Source organism: Rattus norvegicus, chromosome X (assembly GCF_036323735.1).
Source record: "Rattus norvegicus strain BN/NHsdMcwi chromosome X, GRCr8, whole genome shotgun sequence".
NCBI lineage: Eukaryota > Metazoa > Chordata > Mammalia > Rodentia > Muridae > Rattus > Rattus norvegicus.
The window spans coordinates 135441156-135465109 of NC_086039.1; positions in this window are offsets into that span (position 1 = coordinate 135441156).

Below are 23954 nucleotides of genomic sequence, written 5' to 3' on the forward strand. Positions count from 1 at the left end.
GGTCAGAAGAAGCAAGCTGGAGTAGCCATTGTAATATCAAATAAAATCAATTTTCAATTAAAAGTCATCAAAAAAGATAAGGAAGGACACTTCATATTCATCAAAGGAAAAATCCACCAAGATGAACTCTCAATCCTAAATATCTATGCCCCAAATAAAAGGGCACCTACATATGTAAAAGAAACCTTACTAAAGCTCAAAACACACATTGCACCTCACACAATAATAGTGGGAGATTTCAACACCCCACTCTCATCAATGGACAGATCATGGAAACAGAAATTAAACAGAGACGTAGACAGAATAAGAGAAGTCATGAGCCAAATGGACTTAACAGATATTTATAGAACATTCTATCCTAAAGAAAAAGATTATACATTCTTCTCAGCTCCTCATGGTACTTTCTCCAAAATTGACCATATAATTGGTCAAAAAACGGGCCTCAACAGTTACAGAAAGAGAAATAATCCCATGTGTGCTATCGAACCACCACGGCCTAAAACTGGTCTTCAATAACAATCAAGGAAGAATGCCCACATATACTTGGAAATTGAACAATGCTCTACTCAATGATAACCTGGTCAAGGAAGAAATAAAGAAAGAAATTAAAAACTTTTTAGAATTTAATGAAAATGAAGGTACAACATACCCAACCTTATGGGACACAATGAAAGCTGTGCTAAGAGGAAAACTCATAGCGCTGAGTGCCTGCAGAAAGAAACAGGAAAGAGCATATGTCAGCAGCTTGACAGCACACCTAAAAGCTCTAGAACAAAAAGAAGCAAATACACCCAGGAGGAGTAGAAGGCAGGAAATAATCAAACTCAGAGCTGAAATCAACCAAGTAGAAACAAAAAGGACCATAGAAAGAATCAACAGAACCAAAAGTTGGTTCTTTGAGAAAATCAACAAGATAGATAAACCCTTAGCCAGACTAACGAGAGGACACAGAGAGTGCGTCCAAATTAACAAAATCAGAAATGAAAAGGGAGACATAACTACAGATTCAGAGGAAATTCAAAAAATCATCAGATCTTACTATAAAAACCTATATTCAACAAAACTTGAAAATCTTCAGGAAATGGACAATTTCCTAGACAGATACCCGGTATCGAAGTTAAATCAGGAACAGATAAACCAGTTAAACAACCCCATAACTCCTAAGGAAATAGAAGCAGTCATTAAAGGTCTCCCAACAAAAAAGTGCCCAGGTCCAGACGGGTTTAGTGCAGAATTCTATCAAACCTTCATAGAAGACCTCATACCAATATTATCCAAACTATTCCACAAAATTGAAACAGATGGATCACTACCGAATACCTTCTACGAAGCCACAATTACTCTTATACCTAAACCACACAAAGACACAACAAAGAAAGAGAACTTCAGACCAATTTCCCTTATGAATATCGACGCAAAAATACTCAACAAAATTCTGGCAAACCGAATCCAAGAGCACATCAAAACAATCATCCACCATGATCAAGTAGGCTTCATCCCAGGCATGCAGGGATGGTTTAATATATGGAAAACCATCAACGTGATCCATTATATAAACAAACTGAAAGAACAGAACCACATGATCATTTCATTAGATGCTGAGAAAGCATTTGACAAAATTCAACACCCCTTCATTATAAAAGTCCTGGAAAGAATAGGAATTCAAGGCCCATACCTAAACATAGTAAAAGCCATATACAGCAAACCAGTTGCTAACATTAAACTAAATGGAGAGAAACTTGAAGCAATCCCACTAAAATCAGGGACTAGACAAGGCTGCCCACTCTCTCCAGACTTATTCAATATAGTTCTTGAAGTTCTAGTCAGAGCAACCTGAAAACAAAAGGAGATCAAGGGGATACAGATCGGAAAAGAAGAGGTCAAAATATCAATATTTGCAGATGATATGATAGTATATTTAAGTGATCCCAAAAGTTCCACGAGAGAACTACTGAAGCTGAGAAACAACTTCAGCAAAGTGGCTGGGTATAAAATTAACTCAAATAAATCAGTTGCCTTCCTCTATAAAAAAGAGAAACAAGCCGAGAAAGAAATTAGGGAAACGACACCCTTCATAATAGACCCAAATAATATAAAGTACCTCGGTGTGACTTTAACCAAGCAAGTAAAAGATCTGTACAATAAGAACTTCAAGACACTGAGGAAAGAAATTGAAGAAGACCTCAGAAGATGGAAAGATCTCCCATGCTCATGGATTGGCAGGATTAATATAGTAAAAATGGCCATTTTACCAAAGGCAATCTACAGATTCAATGCAATCCCCATCAAAATACCAATCCAATTCTTCAAAGAGTTAGACAGAACAATTTGCAAATTCATCTGGAATAACAAAAAACCCAGGATAGCTAAAGCTGTCCTCAACAATAAAAGGACTTCAGGGGGAATCACTATCCCTGAACTCAAGCAGTATTACAGAGCAATAGTGATAAAAACTGCATGGTATTGGTACAGAGACAGACAGATAGACCAATGGAATAGAATTGAAGACCCAGAAATGAACCCACACACCTATGGTCACTTGATTTTTGACAAAGGAGCCAAAACCATCCAATGGAAAAAAGATAGCATTTTCAGCAAATGGTGCTGGTTCAACTGGAGGTCAACATGTAGAAGAATGCAGATAGATCCATGCTTATCACCCTGTACAATGCTTAAGTCCAAGTGGATCAAGGACCTCCACATCAAACCAGACACACTCAAACTAATAGAAGAAAAACTAGGGAAGCATCTGGTACACATGGGCACTGGAAAAAATTTCCTGAACAAAACACCAATGGCTTACGCTCTAAGATCAAGAATCGACAAATGGGATCTCATAAAACTGCAAAGCTTCTGTAAGGCAAAGGACACTGTGGTTAGGACAAAACGGCAACCAACAGATTGGGAAAAGATCTTTACCAATCCTACAACAGATAGAGGCCTTATATCCAAAATATACAAAGAACTCAAGAAGTTAGACCGCGGGGAGACAAATAACCCTATTAAAAAATGGGGTTCAGAGCTAAACAAAGAATTCACAGCTGAGTAATGCCGAATGGCTGAGAAACACCTAAAGAAATGTTCAACATCTTTAGTCATAAGGGAAATGCAAATCAAAACAACCCTGAGATTTTACCTCACACCAGTGAGAATGGCTAAGATCAAAAACTCAGGGGACAGCAGATGCTGACGAGGATGTGGAGAAAGAGGAACACTCCTCCATTGTTGGTGGGATTGCAGACTGGTACAAACATTCTGGAAATCAGTCTGGAGGTTCCTCAGAAAATTGGACATTGAACTGCCTGAGGATCCAGCTATACCTCTCTTGGGCATATACCCAAAAGATGCCCCAACATATAAAAAAGACACGTGCTCCACTATGTTCATCGCAGCCTTATTTATAATAGCCAGAAGCTGGAAAGAACCCAGATGCCCTTCAACAGAGGAATGGATACAGAAAATGTGGTACATCTACACAATGGAATATTACTCAGCTATCAAAAACAACGGCTTTATGAAATTCGTAGGCAAATGGTTGGAACTGGAAAATATCATCCTGAGTGAGCTAACCCAATCACAGAAAGACATACATGGTATGCACTCACTGATAAGTGGCTATTAGCCCAAATGCTTGAATTACTCTAGATCCCTAGAACAAACGAAACTCAAGACGGATGATCAAAATGTGAATGCTTCACTCCTTCTTTAAATGAGGAAAAAGAATACCCTTGGCAGGGAAGGGAGAGGCAAAGATTAAAACAGAGGCTGAAGGAACACCCATTCAGAGCCTGCCCCACATGTGGCCCATACATATACAGCCACCCAATTAGACAAGATGGATGAAGCAAAGAAGTGCAGACCGACAGGAGCCGGATGTAGATCGCTCCTGAGAGACACAGCCAGAATACAGCAAATACAGAGGTGAATGCCAGCAGCAAACCACTGAACTGAGAATAGGTCCCCCGTTGAAGGAATCAGAGAAAGAACTGGAAGAGCTTGAAGGGGCTCGAGACCCCATATGTACAACAATGCCAAGCAACCAGAGCTTCCAGTGACTAAGCCACTACCTAAAGGCTATACATGGACTGACCCTGGACTCTGACCCCATAGGTAGCAATGAATATCCTAGTAAGAGCACCAGTGGAAGGGGAAGCCCTGGGTCCTGCTAAGACTGAACCCCCAGTGAACTAGACTATGGGGGGGAGGGCGGCAATGGGGGGAGGGTTGGGAGGGGAACACCCATAAGGAAGGGGAGGGGGGAGGGGGATGTTTGCCCGGAAACCGGGAAAGGGAATAACACTCGAAATGTATATAAGAAATACTCAAGTTAATAAAAAAATGTGAATAAAATAAAATAAAAACCTTAAAAATAAAAAAAAGAAATACATGTTGAAAACAGAATTCAAGAAATCAAAGCAGTATACTAACAAGATTTCTGTATTCTCTCATGTTGTTGCCAAGATAATGAATCACTTTAATATTCCTTAATGAATGGATGGAAGAGAAAATTTGACATAAATAGATTACAATGAACTATTTTTCTACCTTAGAGAAGAAGGAAATCCTGTCATTTTCATTTACAGAATAATAAAATCACTTAGAATCTTCATAATTATTTAGATAAGGCTTTGTTGTGTCATCTGGTTTGGGTATGAGGGTGATCCTGGAGGCAAGTGTCACTCAGAACTTTTGAGAATTACAAGAGACAAGTCCATATGGCTGAAAACGTAAGGTATGCAGGGGGACAAATGATACAAATGTAGTGTACATTGAGTATATATGCTATCTGAAAAAGTCTAATTAAACTTTAGTAATAAAGGAAACATGGATAAAGTATACAAAAAGAAGAAAAAAATTTAACTGTGTAATTAGATTCTATAATAATCAAAATCAAATGTTAGAATTGAAGCAATTTAAGAACTCAATTATTTTCTGTATCCATTCTTCTGTTGTGGGACATTTGGATTGTTTCTAACTTCTGGCTATCACAAACAAGGCCACTATGAACATAGTGGAACACGTGCCCCTGTGGCATGGTGGGCATCTTTTGGGTATATGTCCAGGAGTGGTATATCTGGGTCCTCAGGTAGCACTATATCCAATTTTCTGAGGAACCTCCAGAGTAGTTATACCGGTTTGCACATCCTTGCCAACCTAGATACAGAAAATGTGATTCATTTGCAGAATGGAATACTACTCAACTATTAAGAAAATGGACATCCGAGTTTTGCAGGCAAATGGATGGAACTAGAAAGTATCATCTTGAATGAGGTAACTCAGACTCAAAATGACATGAATGGTATGTACTCACTAATAAGTGGATATTAGCCCAAAAAAGTACAAAATACCCGGGATACAATCTACAGAACTCAAGAAAGTTGACAGGCTGAAGAGCACAAGTGAGGATACTTCAATCCCAATTGGGAAGGAGAAGAAAGTAGTCACTGTGAGTGGGAAGGGAGAGAGGAATGTGGGTGGGAAAGGGGACAGGGAGGGGAAGAGGGAAACATGATCAGTTATTCGGTTGGGGGGATAGGACTGAAGCTCTGAGAGCCAGCAGAAAGAATGGAAATAGGCAACCTCTGGACGTAGGAGGTTGGGAGGATCCTCCAGAATATACCAGAGACCTGGGAGGTGGGAGATTCTCAGGACTCAAAGGGAGAGACCTTAGATGAAATGCCTTACAGTGGGAAGAGGGAACTTGTAGAGCACACCTCCAGCAGAAAGACAGGGCATCAAGTGAGGGATGGGACTGCCATTCCACAGTCAAAAACCCTGACCCATAATTCTCCCTGTCTGAAAGAACTTCAGGGACAAAAATGGAGAAAAACCTGAGGAAAAGTAAGTACAGAGTCAGGTCCAAATTGGGATCCAGCTCAAGGGGAGGCCCCAAGACCTGACACCATTACTGAGGCTATGGGGCATTCACAAAAAGGGAGCTATCATGACTGCTCTCCAAGAGACCCAACAAGCAGCTGAAAGAGTCAGATGCAGATATGTGCACTCAACCAATGGACAGAAGCTGCTGACCCCTGTGGTTGAATTTGGGAAAAGCTGGAAGAAACTGAGGAGGAGTGTGACCCTGTAGGAGGACCAGCAGTCTCAACTAACCTGGATCCCCAAGATCTCTCAAACACTGGATCATCAACCAGGCAGCATACACTAGCTGAGATGAGCCCCCAACACATACAGCAGAAGACTGCCAGGTCTGGACTCAGTCAGAAAAGATCTACCTAACCCTCAAGACACTGGAGGCCCCAGAGAGTGGGGAGGTCTGATGGTGTAGGGGGAGAAGGGTCAGTTGGGACATCCTCCTGGGACCTGGGGGGCGGTGGTGAGGAGATGTGGGATGTAGAACAGTCAAAGGGTAGACTATGAGGGCCATAAAATCTGGACTGTAAAAAAAAAAAACCATTAAATTTTTTTTTAAAAAGAGAGAAAAATCTAAGTCTACAATTGGATAAAGATTTTCTATCCTTCCATAGTTATATGAGAATAAAGTTTGAAAATACAAACAAACAAACAAAAGAAGATCTCACTATATAAGTTTGGTGAAAGATTATAGAGTCTGGAAGAGAGGATTCCTAGATGAGAAGACTCATTCAAGTGTCAAAAGAGAAGGACTCACACAAAACGACGAAAAAGTTCAAAGAATTATGTAAGTGATTTTCTCATATATTATTAATATTGACACACCTTAACTATACAGATTTAAGAGACTCGTGTGATATTTTCATAGTGCGTACAACTTATATTGGTAATATCCATCCATCTTTCTACCCAGACTCCACTACCACAGCATCTTTTCTACCCGTTCCACTCTTTCATGACCACATTTAATATTTTATTTTAGTGCCATGGTAGGCAGTGTGGTAGCTGCCTTTCTGTGTCTGGCTTATTTCACTTAACACGGCATCCACTAGTTTCATCGACATGGTTGTAAAGGAAAGATTTACTTCTTTTATTACTCAGTTGTACCCTATTCAATATTATTTTCTTTACTCATTAATTTCTTTACCCATTCATTTGTTCAGGGAAACCTAGGGCGGTCTAGATTTTGGTTACTGTTAACAGTGCCACAATAAACATGAGTGTGGAGTGTCTTTTTTGTATGTTGATTTCATTTCCTTTGAGTCTGTGTCAGGAAGTAGGATTGCTGCATCGTATGAATTCTATTTTTAGTTTTTTAAGGACATCCCCATTCTATTTTCTGAAGTAGTGAGACTAATTTGGGCAGCAGCTCTCTGCTCCCAAACCCCGTGGGAGAGAGACCTCACCGCCTGGTCAGGTGGGCACTCCTGAGGCTGCAGAGCGGAGGAGACCACCAGCACTGCCCACCCCTGCCCATATCCCTGGCCCGGGAGGAAACTGTATAGGGCCTCTGGGCTCCCGTGGGGGAGGGCCCAGGAGCGGCAGGACCCCTGCGCCTGAGACACCGCCGGAACCTGAGGGAAGCAGACCGGATAAACAGTTCTCTGCACCCAAATCCCGTGGGAGGGAGAGCTAAACCTACAGAGAGGCAGACACGCCTGGGAAACCAGAAGAGACTGCACACTGCGCACATCCAGACGCCAGAGGAAAACACCAAACGCCGTCTGGAACCCTGGTGCACGGAGGCTCCCGGAAAGAGCGGCGCAGATCTTCTCGGTTGCTGCCGCCGCGGAGAGGACTTGGGCAGTACCCCACGAGCACACTTGAGCCTCGGAACCTCAGGTAGGACCAACTTTTCCCCTGCAAGTGACCTGCCTGGTGAACTCAAGACACAGGCCCACAGGAACAGCTGAAGACCTGTAGAGAGGAAGGACTACACGCCCGAAAGCAGAACACTCTGTCCCCATAACTGGCTGAAAGAAAACAGGAAAACAGGTCTACAGCACTCCTGACACACAGGCTTATAGGACAGTCTAGCCACTGTCAGAAATAGCAGAACAAAGTAACACTAGAGATAATCTGATGGCAAGAGGCAAGCACAGGAACCCAAGCAACAGAAACCAAGACTACATGGCATCATTGGAGCCCAATTCTCCCACCACAATAAACATGGAATATCCAAACACACCAGAAAAGCAAGATCTAGTTTCAAAATCATATTTGATCATGATGCTGGAGGACTTCAAGAAAGACGTGAAGAACTCCCTTAGAGAACAAGTAGAAGCCTACAGAGAGGAATCGCAAAAATGCCTGAAAGAATTCCAGGAAAACATAAATAAACGAGTAGAAACCCATGGAGAGGAGACACAAAAATCCCTGAAAGAATTCCAGGAAAACACAATCAAACAGTTGAAGGAATTAAAAATGGAAATAGAAGCAATCAAGAAAGAACACATGGAAACAACCCTGGATATAGAAAACCAAAAGAAGAGACAAGGAGCTGTAGATAGAAGCTTCACCAACAGAATACAAGAGATGGAAGAGAGAATCTCGGGAGCAGAAGATTCCCTAGAAATCATGGACTCAACTGTCAAAGATAATGTAAAGCAGAAAAAGCTACTGGTCCAAAACATACAGGAAATCCAGGACTCAATGAGAAGATCAAACCTAAGGATAATAGGTATAGAAGAGAGTGAAGACTCCCAGCTCAAGGGACCAGTAAATATCTTCAACAAAATCATAGAAGAAAACTTCCCTAACCTAAAAAAAGAGATACCCATAGGCATACAAGAAGCCTACAGAACTCCAAATAGATTGGACCAGAAAAGAAACACCTCCCGTCACATAACAGTCAAAACACCAAACGCACAAAATAAAGAAAGAATATTAAAAGCAGTAAGGGAAAAAGGTCAAGTAACATATAAAGGCAGACCTATCAGAATCACACCAGACTTTTCGCCAGAAACTATGAAGGCCAGAAGATCCTGGACAGATGTCATACAGACCCTAAGAGAACACAAGTGCCAGCCCAGGTTACTGTATCCTGCAAAACTCTCAATTAACATAGATGGAGAAACCAAGATATTCCATGACAAAGCCAAATTTACACAATATCTTTCTACAAATCCAGCACTACAAAGGATAATAAAGGGTAAAGCCCAACATAAGGAGGCAAGCTATACCCTAGAAGAAGCAAGAAACTAATCGTCTTGGCAACAAAACAAAGAGAAGAAAAGCACACAAACATAAACTCACATCCAAATATGAATATAACAGGAAGCAATAATCACTATTCCTTAATATCTCTCAACATCAATGGCCTCAACTCCCCAATAAAAAGACATAGATTAACAAACTGGATACGCAACGAGGACCCTGCATTCTGCTGCCTACAGGAAACACACCTCAGAGACAAAGACAGACACTACCTCAGAGTGAAAGGCTGGAAAACAACTTTCCAAGCAAATGGTCAGAAGAAGCAAGCTGGAGTAGCCATTCTAATATCAAATAAAATCAATTTTCAATTAAAAGTCATCAAAAAAGATAAGGAAGGACACTTCATATTCATCAAAGGAAAAATCCACCAAGATGAACTCTCAATCCTAAATATCTATGCCCCAAATACAAGGGCACCTACATATGTAAAAGAAACCTTACTAAAGCTCAAAACACACATTGCACCTCACACAATAATAGTGGGAGATTTCAACACCCCACTCTCATCAATGGACAGATCATGGAAACAGAAATTAAACAGAGACGTAGACAGACTAAGAGAAGTCATGAGCCAAATGGACTTAACAGATATTTATAGAACATTCTATCCTAAAGAAAAAGGATATACCTTCTTCTCAGCTCCTCATGGTACTTTCTCCAAAATTGACCATATAATTGGTCAAAAAACGGGCCTCAACAGGTACAGAAAGATAGAAATAATCCCATGCGTGCTATCAGACCACAACGGCCTAAAACTGGTCTTCAATAACAATAAGGGAAGAATGCCCACATATACGTTGAAATTGAACAATGCTCTACTCAATGATAACCTGGTCAAGGAAGAAATAAAGAAAGAAATTAAAAACTTTTTAGAATTTAATGAAAATGAAGGTACAACATACCCAAACTTATGGGACACAATGAAAGCTGTGCTAAGAGGAAAACTCATAGCGCTGAGTGCCTGCAGAAAGAAACAGGAAAGAGCATATGTCAGCAGCTTGACAGCACACCTAAAAGCTCTAGAACAAAAAGAAGCAAATACACCCAGGAGGAGTAGAAGGCAGGAAATACTCAAACTCAGAGCTGAAATCAACCAAGTAGAAACAAAAAGGACCATAGAAAGAATCAACAGAACCAAAAGTTGGTTCTTTGAGAAAATCAACAAGATAGATAAACCCTTAGCCAGACTAACGAGAGGACACAGAGAGTGCGTCCAAATTAACAAAATCAGAAATGAAAAGGGAGACATAACTACAGATTCAGAGGAAATTCAAAAAATCATCAGATCTTACTATAAAAGCCTATATTCAACAAAACTTGAAAATCTACAGGAAATGGACAATTTCCTAGACAAATATCAGGTACCGAAGTTAAATCAGGAACAGATAAACCAGTTAAACAACCCCATATCTCCTAAGGAAATAGAAGCAGTCATTAAAGTTCTCCCAACCAAAAAGAGCCCAGGTCCAGACGGGTTTAGTGCAGAATTCTATCAAACCTTCATAGAAGACCTCATACCAATATTATCCAAACTATTCCACAAAATTGAAACAGATGGATCACTCCCGAATTCCTTCTATGAAGCCACAATTACTCTTATACCTAAACCACACAAAGACCCAACAAAGAAAGAGAACTTCAGACCAATTTCCCTTATGAATATCGACGCAAAAATACTCAACAAAATTCTGGCAAACCGAATCCAAGAGCACATCAAAACAATCATCCACCATGATCAAGTAGGCTTCATCCCAGGCATGCAGGGATGGTTTAATATACGGAAAACCATCAACGTGATCCATTATATAAACAAACTGAAAGAACAGAACCACATGATCATTTCATTAGATGCTGAGAAAGCATTTGACAAAATTCAACACCCCTTCATGATAAAAGTCCTGGAAAGAATAGGAATTCAAGGCCCATACCTAAACATAGTAAAAGCCATATACGGCAAACCAGTTGCTAACATTAAACTAAATGGAGAGAAACTTGAAGCAATCCCACTAAAATCAGGGACTAGACAAGGCTGCCCACTCTCTCCCTACTTATTCAATATAGTTCTTGAAGTTCTAGCCTGAGCAATCAGAAAACAAAAGGAGGTCCAGGGGATACAGATCGGAAAAGAAGAAGTCAAAATATCACTATTTGCAGATGATATGATAGTATATTTAAGTGATCCCAAAAGTTCCACCAGAGAACTACTAAAGCTGAGAAACAACTTCAGCAAAGTGGCTGGGTATAAAATTAACTCAAATAAATCAGTTGCCTTCCTGTATACAAAAGAGAAACAAGCCGAGAAAGAAATTAGGGAAACGACACCCTTCATAATAGACCCAAATAATATAAAGTACCTCGGTGTGACTTTAACCAAGCAAGTAAAAGATCTGTACAATAAGAACTTCAAGACACTGAGGAAAGAAATTGAAGAAGGCCTCAGAAGATGGAAAGATCTCCCATGCTCATGGATTGGCAGGATTAATATAGTAAAAATGGCCATTTTACCAAAAGCAATCTACAGATTCAATGCAATCCCCATCAAAACACCAATCCAATTCTTCAAAGAGTTAGACAGAACAATTTGCAAATTCATCTGGAATAACAAAAAACCCAGGATAGCTAAAACTATCCTCAACAATAAAAGGACTTCAGGGGGAATCACTATCCCTGAACTCAAGCAGTATTACAGAGCAATAGTGATAAAAACTGCATGGTACTGGTACAGAGACAGACAGATAGACCAATGGAATAGAATTGAAGACCCAGAAATGAACCCACACACCTATGGTCACTTGATTTTTGACAAAGGTGCCAAAACCATCCAATGGAAAAAAGATAGCATTTTCAGCAAATGGTGCTGGTTCAACTGGAGGTCAACATGTAGAAGAATGTAGATTGATCCATGCTTATCACCCTGTACAAAGCTTAAGTCCAAGTGGATCAAGGACCTCCACATCAAACCTGATACACTCAATCTAATAGAAGAAAAACTAGGGAAGCATCTGGAACACATGGGCACTGGAAAAAATTTCCTGAACAAAACACCAATGGCTTATGCTCTAAGATCATGAATCGACAAATGGGATCTCATAAAACTGCAAAGCTTCTGTAAGGCAAAGGACACTGTGGTTAGGACAAATCGGCAACCAACAGATTGGGAAAAGATCTTTACCAATCCTACAACAGATAGAGGCCTTATATCCAAAATATACAAAGCACTCAAGAAGTTAGACCGCAGGGAGACAAATAACCCTATTAAAAAATGGGGTTCAGAACTAAACAAAGAATTCACAGCTGAGGAATGCCAAATGGCTGAGAAACACCTAAAGAAATGTTCAACATCTTTAGTCATAAGGGAAATGCAAATCAAAACAACCCTGAGATTTCACCTCACACCAGTGAGAATGGCTAAGATCAAAAACTCAGGTGACAGCAGATGCTGGCGAGGATGCGGAGAAAGAGGAACACTCCTCCATTGTTGGTGGGATTGCAGACTGGTACAAACATTCTGGAAATCAGTCTGGAGGTTCCTCAGAAAATTGGACATTGAACTGCCTGAGGATCCAGCTATACCTCTCTTGGGCATATACCCAAAAGATGCTCCAACATATAAAAAAGACACGTGCTTCACTATGTTCATCGCAGCCTTATTTATAATAGCCAGAAGCTGGAAAGAACCCAGATGCCCTTCAACAGAGGAATGGATACAGAAAATGTGGTACATCTACACAATGGAATATTACTCAGCTATCAAAAACAACGGCTTTATGAAATTCGTAGGCAAATGGTTGGAACTGGAAAATATCATCCCGAGTGAGCTAACCCAATCACAGAAAGACATACATGGTATGCACTCACTGATAAGTGGCTATTAGCCCAAATGCTTGAATTACCCTAGATCCCTAGAACAAATGAAACTCAAGTCGGATGGGATGATCAAAATGTGAATGCTTCACTCCTTCTCTAAAAGGGGAACAAGAATACCCTTGCCAGGGAAGAGAGAGGCAAAGATTAAAACAGAGACTGAAGGAACTCCCATTCAGAGCCTGCCCCACATGTGGCCCATACATATACAGCCACCCAATTAGACAAGATGGATGAAGCAAAGAAGTGCAGACCGACAGGAGCCGGATGTAGATCGCTCCTGAGAGACACAGCCAGAATACAGCAAATACAGAGGCGAATGCCAGCAGCAAACCACTGAACTGAGAATAGGTCCCCCGTTGAAGGAATCAGAGAAAGAACTGGAAGAGCTTGAAGGGGCTCGAGACCCCATATGAACAACAATGCCAAGCAACCAGAGCTTCCAGGGACCAAGCCACTACCTAAAGACTATACATGGACTGACCCTGGACTCTGACCCCATAGGTAGCAATGAATATCCTAGTAAGAGCACCAGAGCAAGGGGAAGCCCTGGGTCCTGCTAAGACTGAACCCCCAGTGAACTAGACTGTTGGGGGGAGGGCGGCAATGGGGGGAGGGTTGGGAGGGGAACACCCATAAGGAAGGGGAGGGGGAGGGATTAGGGGGATGTTTGCCTGGAAACCGGGAAAGGGAATAACAATCGAAATGTTAATAAGAAATATTCAAGTTAATAAAGATTAAAAAAAAAAAGAAGAAGAGACTAATTTGTGTGTAAAGGATCCCTTTTTTCTACATCCTGTCATTTATATTTTTCTTATGACATCTGCATTTGTTAAATGAGCTATCATCTCAATGTAGTTGTGATATGCGTTTCTTTAATTACTGATGTTACTGAGGAGCGTTTTTGAGTTAGTGTCTTGCTATGTAGGTCGGGATGCTCACACAGAGGGGAGCGATTCCAAGTACATGTAAAAGGAAAGAGAGTAGGCCATCTCAATGATGCTCTGTTTGGATTCCACACTCACAGGTTTATCTAGTTACAAGTCAAAAATATGTTTTAAGTTGCAGCTGTATTCATAACAGAATGCAAAATATTTACATGACAATGGTTACTATAATTATCCTAGAAATGATTTAAAGTATATAAGAGGATGTCTATCGAGTATATGTGACATTTTTCTATAAGCGATCTGACCATCTGCACTTTTTGTTATCTTCTGGGCGTTCTGGAACAAACCACCCATTATTACATGAAGTTTTCCTTGGGAGATAGAAACAAACATCCAAATAGAGTACCAATGACCAATCAAAGGAATGATCCCACTGAAGTCTGATTTGATGAAACAGTACGATTTTTGGACCTAATTATGGATCACAGGTGATGGGTTAGTTACAGGAGTATGGGTGACTCCCAGAGCAGCTGCATCCAATGAAAAGTCTCACCCCGGCATGTTTCCCACAGCCACACAAATTGAGTTTCCCTTCAGTTAACCTTTCACCCCCTATATAATCTAGCATCTCCTAGGTCCATAAGACCAAATGCAGCTTAGGCACAAATACATTCTTTTGGAAGAAAGGTGTAGGAAGGAGTACCTAGAATCCCAAAAGAGAGTCTATCAACCCTCATTGCTCCCCTCCCTTTTGTTTCTACTAAGGGAATATAGCAGGCCAGATCTCGTGTGCCCCTTGTAAGTAGTCACAGCTGCTCTGTGATGATGGTAATGGCCAGTGTGCTTGGAGGCCAGAATGCTACAGCACCAATACAACTATATATAAATATATAACTATATTCCCCATCTCTTTAGATGTTCACAAAAGGCTTCAGACCCAGATCCTCACATTTCAGAAATCACAAAGCAGGTGGGGAAGCACTTTGGATGAGTCACAAGCAAACACTCAGACGGGTGGCTTCCTGCGACTCTGCCTGTTGAGAGGCTGCTAACTGTCCAGCACTGCAGCCCCCACCACCTATTCTTTCAAGCCCCGCTTTCACTCAGCAACTCTCACATGCAAACACATGCCGCCATCGTGACGTTTACATCAGAATGAATTCAGATTACCTATTACTCCACATGACTCATTGTGCTGCAAATGTTGGAGACATATTTACTCCCGATATTATCTGCTTCTTTTTGCCTCTTTGACAAGAATCCTACTTCAGCAGGCCCCGTGACAGCATAAATTTGCAGATGTGATAGCTTCTGAGTGCGCTTTGGCGGTAGTTGATGGCGTATCACCCAAGAAGATGATGAATGGCGCAATCCGTGCATTGTCACATCGAGGGAGCAGATCTCTATCCTATAAATACAGTCAACTCCATCATCTCAGGTACTGAGAGGGAAGAGTAATATAAATAATTGAAACTGCTGGGAGAAAGTTCATTTGGATTGGTTTGGGGAATGTATCACAGGTTCTCCTGCTGTTGCTGCAACAGCAGCAGCAGGTGTTCCTAATTACTGTTTTGCTTAGGCTAATACTAGAATTAGCTTGCATGCACTGAACATATATATGTCAAGTGCATGTGTCACTGAGTGCAGAGAGCTGACCCAAGACTCTCGATGCTACTTGATAGACAATTTGTGTGCAAGGTCTTGAGTCCTCCATTTGTAACTGACCTATCAGATTGCACACATTAAATGAGAGGCCCTCTCCACATTGCCAGGAGGCATGCCAGAGCCGAAGATGCCCTAATTTCTTAGACAACTCAAGATCTCCCTTTGAGATTTGCCTCCCAAACCGCCTTCCTTTTCTGACAGCCTCTCGATTGCAATGTCTGAACCCAAAGGAGATTTGGGGCCTGCAGAGCTGGGAGGCATGGTGAGCACAGCAGGAAGGATTGTGTCGGGGTCAGGATGAGACTGCAAGGCTTCAGCCAGCATTTATAGCTTGCTGACTTCAAAATTCCTATCTCTGGCCAACCTCTCTCCCAATGCTAATGGTGTGTGGCTCTGCGTATGCTTCTCTTCCTGAATATACAATAAGGCCTCGAGCTCAATTGTTTCTTCTTCAACTCTCCTCCTGTGCATATTTCATCCGGGACTGTACTGTTATCTTCTCTCCAGTCCCAGCCTAAGAGCTTGGGACTCAGTCCTGCATCCTCTTTTCTGCTCTTCTACACCATTTCCAGATGTCACTGGGCTAGCCTCCAGATTCTCACTTGTGTGTTTGCCTGCCTTCACTCTCATTCACGCGGAAGCCAGTCTCCATCTTGTCCCTTTGACACCACATTTCTATAACTGGTGTTCTCGCATTACACCTTAGCCCCAGCTCCTAACGGTCCTCCACTGGGCAAAGACACAGAAGGCCTGTCAAATGGAACTGTCTGCCATTCCCTGAATGGGCTTCACAATTTACACCCTGCACCTTTGCTTCACAGATGCATCTGTTCTTTAAGCCCTCACCATAAGTAACACTCACCTCTCAGAGCCAATTGAAAATTTCTGTCCCGTGGGAAGCTTTGTAGTTCCTGCTTACAGCTGCAAATGACTATACTGCATTCTCTAAATGTCCTTAGTGCTTTCTCCTGCCCACGTGGTACTGATCCTATCTGTAGAGAATGATCTTTGAGAACATGTAGTGTGCAAAGTGCAAGAGAGAGGATAGTTCACACATTTCAGCACAGCAGATAGGACTTGGTTCACTCACACTACAAGTTTGAGTCCAGTTTGCAGGCCTTATAACCATATACACAAGTGTAGTCCAAAGTCCAGATTCCCAGGTAACAGCTGAAGGTGTGCTACTTCTAAGCCCATTTAAAAGAGACCTACACTAGACCTTGTCATTAGTTCAGTCAGAGGACATTAGTTCAGAGGTCTAGGACATGACACCAACTTCCAGGTCAGTCACACACACAGTGTGTATTTGTGCTTCTTTGAATTATCAGGCCAATTTCTTTCTGCTCACAATTTGGGATCCTCCTTCTCCACATTCATACAAGGAACCCAACCCCAGATAAGAGAACCTTTTCTCCTATTGGCAAACTGTGCGTGCTTAAAGCTGGTGCCAATTAAGGAGGGCACGTGTGATTCCTTACAGGCTGCCCCAATCAATGTGGTCTCTGGCCAAGGTGTGACTCAGACTTTGAGCCCTCTGTTAAACATCAGTGAAAGGAATGCCACAGGATGATGTCAAGTGAGCTTTGGATCTAACCACTCCTAGAAACATCTGGTGCTGGCAGAGTACTTGACTATTTGTATGCACAGAAAGAACACACAAACCACTTGGAGTACCCATAGTTGATTAGTGTCTTCTATGAAACTTACTCATTTTATTCAGAAGCAGGAAATAAATAAATGATGTTTAGAAGATGAAAAATGAACACTTTGCTGACATGACTTTCTTTCTTCCTTTATTTTCCCCTCCCCGGATCTGTTGAGCAACAATAGTTTTCCCTACATTCTCTAAGTATCACAGCACAAGCTCAGCTCTTTGCGCCCACCTTGTCTGCAGATGCGGGTGGGGCCCACAAAGCACATTGCCTCACTTCCTTGCCGTGTGCTGCCGAGAAGCCTGATCATTGGAAAGGCCCTCATGTTGAGGCAAAGCAGCTCAAACTGGAAAGTGGCAAAACTTGCTGCGTTTGCCTCGGGCGTGTATTTGCTGATAAATTATTGCTCCTCAAAACTCCCCCATCTTGTTGAAGCTGTTTGGTGTCTAATGAGAACCACACCCAGCCCGTGATAGGAGTGGTTTCTGACTGCATCCGGTCTGGTGGTGGGAAAACAAAAGAAGATAAAGCTGTCCTCCTGCCACTAAAGGGACACAAAAGTCAGAACAGGCTGTCACAGGCTACTGACTTTGTGCATTAAATCAGAAGTATATACTGTTAAATTAGGCCTTTCTGGTCAATGATGTACCTACTTTAAATTAAAAAAAAAAAGATGATGAGACACTCATAGTAGAAGCTTCTAGCCAAAAATTGTGAAGTAGACAGATTTTACATTTTCCCTCGAACTGGTTATCCATCTGTTGAGTGTAGTGTAAGGGTTCTTTTGAGAACAGATGAGTGTGTGTGTGTGTGTGTATGTGCGTGCATGTGTGTGTGTGTGCATGTGTGTGTGTGTGTGTGTGTGTGTGTTTGATAAACTTTGTGTCAAAAATTGGCTAACATGGTTGTAAAGGTTGACAATGAAAAATCTCTAAGACAGTGCCAGTGAGATGGGTCTGGTGGTTAAGGCTTTCACTGCCAACTTCATGACTTGTGTTTGATCTTGGACCCAAAAGGTGAGAGGAGGGAACGGACTTCTGTAGTTTTTCCTTTGACTTTCACATATATAGTGCAGCACATGCATACACACACACACACACACACACACACACACACACACACAAACACACACACACCACAAACAAACAAATGTGATATAAAAGAAAAAATCCACAGAGCAGGTCATCAGCAAGATGGAAAATCAGGGAGGGACTTTTATGTAGTAATCTTGAGTCAGAATTCCTTCTATAGTGTGACAAAGATAGATCTAGAATTGCAGTTTCATTTGCTGTAGGTTATATTTTGTTCCATGTTTTCTGAAATCCATCAGAATATTAGATAAAGCTGAGACTACCTAGCCTTTCTGGATGAAGACTATACGAGTTCAAGGTCTCAACCACAGTTAAGACGACCATAAACCCTGTGTAATTAGACAACCATAAAGTTTATGACACAGTGGCATTTGTTTGGTGACAGCAGTGTGCATAGAAAGAGTCTCTGAGCCATGTTCAGACAGCCTGTGAGTGCACTTTTTGTTGCTGCATCAATGTGACTTTGATAATTTTATGTTAAAAATATTTGCTTATCTCACAGTTTTGGGAGCTCAAAGTCTGAGTTTGGACAACTTTATCCATTCAGCCCCTAGGATGGGCTTTCTTCGTTCCTCAGGATGTGGTGGATGACATCATAGTGGCAGCCAATGCAGAAGGGAGAGAGAAGTCACCTGCTGAGACAGGAAACACGGGGGATTCAGAAGCTAGGCGTTCTAAAGTTATTTATTTCATTTTAAAATTAAACGTACGTTCATCAATGTGTGAGCATGTACACGTGAGTGAAGATGCTCATGGAGTCCAGGAGAGGACTTTCGATCCCTTGGCGCCAGAGTTACAGGTGGTTGTGAGCAGTCTGACATGGATGCTGAGAACTAAATTTGGGTCCTCTTTAGGATCGGTATGCACTCTTAAACACTGAACCGTCTGTCCAAACCCCTGGACATGCTTTTTTTTTCTTTAAATAAGTCATTTCTGTGGGAGTTAACCAGAGCACTTTGAGAATTACACTAACCCCTTCTGTGGGCACTGGCCAATGATCTGCTTACCTTTCCCGAGGCTGCAGCTCTACACGGTTCCACTACCTCAATACTGCTTCACTGGATAGGAATCTAGCCTAAATCCTTGACGGACTCTCAGGGTGTCACATCATTGTGTGACTTTTCCTGCAGATACATAAAGTAACATCTTTGCACGCAGAGAGAAAACTGGCAAACCAAATATAAATAAATAAATTAATTAATTAATTAATTAATTGTCTAAAGTATTTACTATGGCACGAGCAATTCCAAGAATAATTCCCTGTACCATTTACACAGGCAGCAACATGGAAAAATTCCTATCCAATCCATTGTTTAAACCTTTCATAGCCTTTAAGGGCAAACAGGGATCCTCTCCCTCTCTTTAGGAAGGAAGGATAAGGTCCTGTAAGGGTCTCAGGCAGGTAGTCACAGCGTCTGTGCTTCAGGATAGGACAGTCATGTGCAATCGAGAAGAAACAGCTTCTTTGCACTAATCAACCACTGTATCCAATCCAGGCTTCCCCTCTCTATGATCCCACGCAGGGAGGCTTCTATGCGTTCAGAGCTTCTGATCTACGCAGGGCACTGGAGTTCACTCTCAGAAAGCAGAATAGCTTCAAGGTGTAAGTATCTGTAACTTCGTGTGTTTGTTAACGACAAATATGCACCTAGAGTCTACATCATGCAGTGTCCAGCTCATATGGGTTCTCAGGATTTGAACTCAGATCCTCACACTTGCATGGTGGGTGATTTTACCCACTGGTCCATCTCCCCAGCTCCTGTTTCTCTATATATCTATTATGCAAATTCTTATTAGACAGACAATTTGCAAATTACATTCTCATTCTCTGGTTGCTTTCTAATGATGCATAAAAGGCTTTATTTAGAAAAAAAACTCATTAATTGTACATCTTCTACCTAGTACCATGGCATCCAGGTCAAAGTACCAAGTCAAAGTAAAAATGTTTCTTTTGTCTGTCAAGATAGAATTTCTTTGTGCAGCCCTAAATGTCTTGGGACTTGCTTTGTAGACCAGGCTGTCCTCAAACTCAGATATCTACCTGCCTTTGTCTCCTGAGTGCTCCACTGAGTAAGTGATATAAGTACTCAGATCCATAACTCTTCTAAATTTTGTCTTTGCTGCATCTCATAATCTCTGTCCGTCTGTCTCTCTGTCTGTCTCTGTCTGTGTGCGTGAGTGCTTTCTATTCTAGTAGGTGGACCTGAATTCAGTCCCTCAAATGTGGGGCCAAGTGGTATGCATTTGCAATACCATATCTGGGGAGGTCTGAAGAGAAACGAAGGTGAAGAAGACAGGTTAAATCTTCATCACCTTTTAGTTCTGAGAAAAGTCTAGTTTCTCTCTCTACAAACTGATGGCATGACCAGTCTATGTTCCAGGCAATGGGAAGGTTTTTATTGTAGATATGAGAGACAACGGAGAAAGGCTCTGGAAGGGTCCAGAGCAGAGAGCAAAGTTACACTGACCTTGGTCAGGGCTATCTGAGAGAGGGAGAAGAAAACATCAGGGGAGAGAGAATAGAGAAAACATAGCGAGACAAGTGAGGAGAGAGAGAAAGGGAGAGGGAGAGGGACAGAGACAGAGACAGAGAAAGAGAGCCAACATATTTAGAGTAGAAAGGTTATAAGGAGAACAATTAACTAGTGGAGAGAAGCCCATGGAGCCAGAGGGAGTTGAGGATACAGGAGTGGGTGAGAGGGCTAGGGTGTTAGCTAGCATAGCATGGGGTTTGAAATGTGGAACAGGCACTTGTCATACCGTAGGTGGACACTAGCATGAGCTTTGATGTGGGACTAACCACCACAGGTAACCACTTGTCTCTTCTGCCAAAGGCAATGGAAATGATTCCTTTTGGTGGAGGGGAACTAGCTTCATAAGCTCCTGAGAAATGCTGGCTTTTATTTATCCTCCAGAAATCCTCTTACCATCCAGGTTGAGCTCATGGGGCTGCCCTTTGGAGTTTAGGCAATTGGAGTGTCTGTTGGATCTAACACTCTTATGCTACTTTCTTTGACTTACAAATTGTATATGAGTATACAGTTTGACTTTCTAGTATTTAGTAATTCATCCATTTTTTTAAAATTTTCAATCACTATGTCATCTTTTGAGGAGAGGATGTAGGAGGGCTGAGACAGAAATGAACAGTGACTAAATAAATAAAGGAAGCATTTTATGACATCATTGTTCTGCCTGTAATATGACGGGGGCTAAGCACAGGTGCCACGGAGTGTACGAGGAAGTCAGAGAACAACATGTGCATCTTGACAATGTAACTCAGGTCATTAGGCTTGGATGCAGGCACTTTTACCCGTGGAGCCATCCTGCCGGCCTTCATAGCATTTGGTTTATTGAGCATACTTCACAGAGTTTCAGTTGGTTTGAACTCACTAAAGCATTTCAAGGCCAATAATAGTTTATTCTCTTTATGCTGGAGAATGTGTCCATTGATTGTCAGGGAGGGGGCTGGGTGATGCTATTTTCTAAGCTTTCTAGGGTATTGGTAATTTTTCTGCCTGGTTGTGTTATCAATTATTAAGAATAGTGTATTACAATCTCTAGCTACTGTTTATACATTGTCTGTTTCTCTTTTTAAATCTGTCACTTTTGCTTCTTGAATTTTGACACCATTGTTATGCATACATTTAACTCCTGCTAATTATCCTGTCATTATTAAACACCTTGCTTTACTGGAGTAGTATGTTCTGGTTTGAAGTCTGTTTTGTGCGGAGACTGCTGCTTCAGCTCTTGGGTGTTCGCTCTTTGTTCAGTCATCGTTTCTATTTTTTTCCTTCTTCTTTAGTATCACCTTTCTTTGGCTCTAACATAGTTTTCTGTCTCCAGCATCCAGAGGTTTCTGGCACTGCATCCACTCTGACGTATCTCCACTCTGGAGACATCTTGCACGCATCATTTCCAGTTGGTGTAATTAGTCCTATGGTCAAAGTTATATTCACCTTATTGATATTTGTTTTTGATGCATCTCGTCTGTTTTTATATCTTTCCTAATGACCTTTCTTATGTTTAATTTTAAGTGTATTAGTGTAGAGTGCCTATTGGTTTTAACCATATATTTTAGTTTCTTAATATTTCCTCTAGGAAGTATAATTATCATTTTAATCCAGCAAGTATACTTCTGATTAATATAATTTAATTCTGGGAAAATATTTTCTGGAATAGGGCTCCAGTTCCTTACTCCATCCCAATTCATTGTGATTTTATTGTTCTATAGCTTATATGCTTTAATTGTTACTTTATAAGTTTTATGCTTTTTAGAGGGGAGAGAAGAAATTAGAAAAATATATGTGTAAGGATTAGAAAAATATATGTGTAAGGATTAGAAAAATATATGTGTAAGGTCTTTAATCTTAAGCTACTCTTGCTGGTGCTCACTGCTATTCCCTGTGGCTGTGAGTCAGATATCATTTCCTTCCTCCGTAATGAGATCCTTTATTATTTCTTATCCTGCAGTCCCTCTAGCAAGGAATGCTTGGTTTTTATCCTAAAATATCATTTGTTTTTCACCTTCATTTTTGAAGGATGCTACAGTGTGCACAGAATAGGTGAATGGGATTACATCAAACTATGACATTTCTGTACAACAAAGAAGCAACAGTGAAGAGACAAGCTATAGCCTAGAAGAGTGTTTGCAAGTCAGACATCTAACAATGAACAAACATCCAAACAATTCCGCAGGAAGTAAACAACCTGAGTAAGAGAAGGGCAAAGACATGAAATACAGTAGGTGTTTCTGAAAAGAAGACCTATAATAACTAACATATACAACAGGAAAATGCTTGACACCCCCAGTTACTACGGACTGCAAATGAAAACATCAGGACTATCTCACCTCATACCCCTTACAATGGCTATTATCAAAAAGGCAAGGGATAAGAAGTGTTGCTGATGCTATGACAAATGTTAACCTTTGCATGCAGTTGAGGGAAGTGAATGAAAACAACATAGAAGCTCTTCAAGAATATTACATATAGAACCAACATGTTTCAGTTATCAGGTTACCATAGTCCTGTAACTGGTTATATATTCAGAGGAAATCAAATCAGCCTGGGGAAAGAGACATCTGTTCTCTTGAGTTTATGTTAGCATGGTTACCTGAGCCAAGAAGTGGAAAAATCTAAGTGCCCAACAACAAATGAATGGATAAAGGAAATGTGGTAAATTTATACAGGAGGATACTATTTAGCCATTCAGAAGAGGTTCTGTCATCTGCGATGACGTGAATACAATTAGAGAGCATTCTATCATTACATCTAGTGGAATTAGATGGCTGGAAGTATGGTTAGCAGGGGCTGAGGATGGGCTCATCAGGAAACAGTCTCAGCCAAGTGGGAGAAATGTGCATATTTTCAGAGTTGCTGTACAGTGTAGTGAATACACTTAATAGCGGAACAGCATGCCTTCCAATGCCACTGGGAGACCTGATCCTAACTACTCTCCACGCAAAAGATGGTAGGTGTTTGAGATGGTGAATAGGTTGCTGTGTTGACCCAGTTGGATCCTTTCATGTTGTATTGAAAAGAACAACCCACTTTTCACCCTTGCATATATACCTACTCATGTGATCCTAAAGGAAGACCGGCTAAGGAGCAAGAGAAGTGCTTTCGAATGTTTTATTGTGAAAACATCATTTAGCTAGTGATGAAGGTTAGCCTGATGCTTCAGAGCATAGAAAAGGCTGCAGAATA